The sequence below is a fragment of the Hyperolius riggenbachi genome, chromosome 2 (genome assembly GCF_040937935.1).
Source record: "Hyperolius riggenbachi isolate aHypRig1 chromosome 2, aHypRig1.pri, whole genome shotgun sequence".
NCBI lineage: Eukaryota > Metazoa > Chordata > Amphibia > Anura > Hyperoliidae > Hyperolius > Hyperolius riggenbachi.
Genome location: NC_090647.1, coordinates 116,500,027 through 116,504,455, shown reverse-complemented (window position 1 = coordinate 116,504,455; position 4,429 = coordinate 116,500,027).

Below are 4,429 nucleotides of genomic sequence, written 5' to 3'. Positions count from 1 at the left end.
GACTCCTACCAAGATACTGTTCCTTAAGCTGTGCTAGCTATCCATATACCCTATCCTATGTTATTACATGATGTCATGCAGTTATATATCTCTTTAGGGTGGAGAAACTATTCCATGTGCAGGTGTGGACGACTAAACACCTAATTATACCTTTCCGTATATTTCCACAGCTTTTGATTGCAGCCGCTTATTTAAAGGGGAACTGCAATGAAAATAACGTAATGAAAAAAAAGGGCTTCATTTTTACAATAATTATGTGTAAATGATTAACCCAGTGTTTGCCCATTGTGAAATCTTGCATCTGCCTGATTTACATTCTGATGGTGACACTTTTACTGCTGCTAGGTGATGTGGAAGAGATGATGTATTTTTGGAGCTGTAAATAGCCTTTATTTCCCACAATGCAACAAGGCTCCCACAGTGTGATGTCAGAATCCTGGTCCTGACATCACACTGTGGGAGGGATTTCACCACAATATCAGCCATACAGAGCCCTCTGATGATCTATTTGAGAAAAGGTAAAGATTTCTCATGGGAAATCCGCTTCTCATTAGTCAAAATTTAAGACTAATGCAGAGCCCTGGCAGGAGTTTCTGTGGCCCCACAAACAGTTTAGCAGAAGAAGGTACAGCGTGTGTCAGGCAAACATTTTTTATACACCCCTTGTCACCCCCGCAGGTTGGTATAGCCAGGATGGCTGAGTCAACCTGCATGGATCCCTGCCATACTAGCCATACCAGCCCATATGGTACATGATATGGGGGGGGGGGGGGCTTTGTAATAGAAGAGCAACAAAGGCCCCCCCCCCCCCTCCTCTCCCACAGAGCCCTTGTCCAGGAGGTGGGAGTGCATATATCCTGGGAGGCTTATGTGGAACCTTGAAGGCCCCCTTTAATAAGGATATCCCAGATGTCCTACCTCCTCCAGATCAATAGGTATAGATTGTCAATTTGACCCTATACCTATTTAATGTAATTTAATAGAAGATTAAACTTTATTAGGAGGGGAAAACTCTTCACGTTGCTCCCAGTCACTCACTGCCTGCGGATCCCCATCCCCACGGATTGGCACCGCTGCTTCCTTTTCCGCCTTTCCTAGATTCCCAGAATATACATCTTTGAAGCTGGCGCTCGGGCTCAACATTCATCCACTAGGTGGACCAATAACAATAGGAAGATTCCACCTAGTGGATAATGGGGAGCCCCGGTGGGAGTTACAAAGAGGCTTTTGCTGGAGCTTTAATGTATAAAAACCCAGAGCCAAACATCTTAGCACTGGATCCAACTGTCTCCCTCTGGAGATGCCTCACGCAGTAAATCAAGCCTACTGAATAGAGAAGCCACAGGATGAGCATAACTGCTCTGGAACTAGTAGTAGTTTGTATTGTTATCATAACAGGTGCACTTTCATTTCCATGAGGGATGAAATAAACATTATGTTTGCTGAAATAGAAGACAAAGGATTCCCTATTGAGATGTGAAAAGCGACCTGAAAACCTGTGAGATGTGCGCGGTGGGCTGTGCCATACACTGATCTGCTGTTTACCTTCAGTCGAGGTAATTCTGCCAAACAAGCAAAACAGGATGAATGCGCACAGGTCTGTAATTGAGAAGGCTCTGGAGAATAAAGTGCTGGATAAAAAGCTGTATAATTCACTACAACATGATTCTTTTATGAAAACGCGAGAGATCTACAGTGTGCCTCTATTGAGAAAGATTCCCAGCGGAGCAGGCGCAAATAATCCGCTCACAGCACCGGCCTACATTAACCGTTCAACGGGACTTACATTTAAATTACTACACTTAACTATCTTTTTCGGGTCTTGTCTTTTTTTGCTTTGCTTTTTGACTTACCAGGCATCTGTTTTATGCATCACTAAAAATATTGTAATTTTAATTCATTTTTACAAAATCTTTAAAGGTAATGTTCTGATTGGTATTGCAAATCTATTTCCTGAGTGAGCCTTGCCAGTCCTGCTTGTTCTCCTCATAACTTTTTAAAGCGCAACCTCTGGTGTAATGTAAAAAAAAACCAAATACATACCTATATATTTGGAGTATTTTAAAGTTATAATGTCTGTGTGGCTCCGCCCCTTTAAAAAAGGCCTTGGCCCAGGGGCATAACAATAGCCCCTTAGACACCTGCCACAGCAGGGGGCGGGGCTATGGAGGCTCTTTCCTCCATTCATGCTCCTTGCAGAGTATTGGCACAGCATTTACCTGATCCCCCTGCCCCACATCTCCTCTTCCTCGCGGGAAGCCACTTGCTGTGCGCTGCATACACGACTCCTGATCATGTGACACCGGGAGCCATGTATGCAGAAGGGAGTGAGTGGCTGCTGGGATGAAGAGTAGATGCAAAGCGTCAGTATCAGGCAAATGTAGTCACATAGCTCTGCTGCGATAACACTCAGGGGGCCTCTCTGTTTCTGGCCATGTGCAGGAGGGCCTGGGATAATTTGGTTTTCTGGGGGTCGGGGTGCCATGTCTTACGCCACTTTGCCTGTCCTATAGGCTGGAGTTATGTGCTGGAACCTGGGTGATTCAGGGCTTGGGTAAGACTTCTACCTAACAGAATTTGCCCAGACATTTTAACTTGATACCGATAGGTATGTACTGTATTTATTTTTTACTTTACACCAGAGGTCAGGCTTGAATCACTCTGCTAGAGCTAATGGGAGAGTGACTATATGCTAAGCTTACGTACTGATCTGTCCTTGTGACCCAGCAACAGTTCATGTCTAGTAGAAATCCACACAACTGAGACAATAATTATTCCCTCTGTACATATGCGAGGTGAAAACACTGAGATGTTGTTAGATTGTAAGGACAGGTTTGGGAAATACTGCTGTTCATCTTTCATGTTCTGTCTTTACACCAGGAACTCAGAATAAGCTGCTTTGTTGATGGGGACACAATTTTACTGTGAAATCAAGATGTGGACTGCTATAGCAGAGCTTGGAGGCAGATTTTGTGAGTCATATGAGCACAATGTACTGTAAAAGAACTCAAAAACATAATACTTAGATCGGCCATACAGACTGTATACTAATTCCCTTGTGCAACTTGGAATGTTGTCTCAAAGTGTCAGCACGTTGGGCTCCACATTTGCTAACCCCTTTCCAGAAACAAACATGGCGTGACCTTTCAAGGCAGATGTTGACGCAGTTGGAACAGGATGAAGAAGATTTATTTGGTTGGGCACTATTAAGGGGCCCATGCACTGGTCGATTTCAGCCATGGATTGGAAATCGATTCTATCAAATTAGCCGATCGATGGATTTTTGGCCATTTTGACCGATTTGCGGCCAATTTGATCTATCTGACTGGGTGGAAAATCGAGGTTGATCTGCTGCTAGCAGCGGATCGAGGGCCCATAGAGTTGCATTTGGGATCTAATGGTCCAATAATGCATTTAGATTGATTTCCAATAGATTGCATTCTGAAATCTATTGTAAATCTGTGCCTAGTGTGTGGCACACATCTGATAGATATCTGTCAGATGCGACTTGACAAGCATCTGACATAAATCTATCTGATGGTTGAATCTGCTGCAAATCTATAAGTGTATGGCCACCTTTAGCCTTCAAATGCAGGAACTTTATCATGCTGTGAGCCTCAAACTTTTCCATCTCACATTCTAGTTACTATAGGCACACTCTGTAAAAGAAATAAAGGATGCACCGAGCTGATTTTCTCAACATCATAACTTGGGGACCAATGATGACACTGATAACATTTCATCAATATACCACAACATTTTCCGGGTGATAAGTAAACTTTACGATATCTACAGTATATACAGGTGAAACTGGAAAAATTAGAATATCGTGCAAAAGTCCATTTATTTCAGTCATTCAACTTAAAAAGGTGAAACTACTATATGAAATAGACTCATTACATGCAATGGAAGATATTTCAAGCCTTTATTTGTTATAATTTTGATGATTATGGCTTACAGCTTATGAGAACCCCCAAATTAAAATCTCAGACCATTAGAATATTGTGAAAACGTTGAATATTTTAGGCTTAAAGGGCTTGATTTATCAAGCAACACTGCTAAAGCAGCGCAGCTTAATGAGAGGCGAGCAAGCTAAGCGCATGCTATGTAGCGGTAGTAGTGCATAGTGTGCGTTATGAAGCAAGCCCAAAGTGTCAGACTCTAATCAGCTAATTTATCCAAAACATCTGCAAAGGGTTCCTATTTCATATATTAGTTTCATCTTTTAAGTTGAATTACTGAAATAAATGGACTTTTGCAAGATATTCCAAATTTTCAAGTTTCATCTGTATAGATAGATACTGTACATACATAGATATATTTGCAATACTGGGTGGGTCTATATGTACATCTTTCTTTGAAGAAAAATGCTATTAAGTATCATTATCTTTTACGACCCTAGAAAAGAAAATCCAGATTTTTCTCTAAA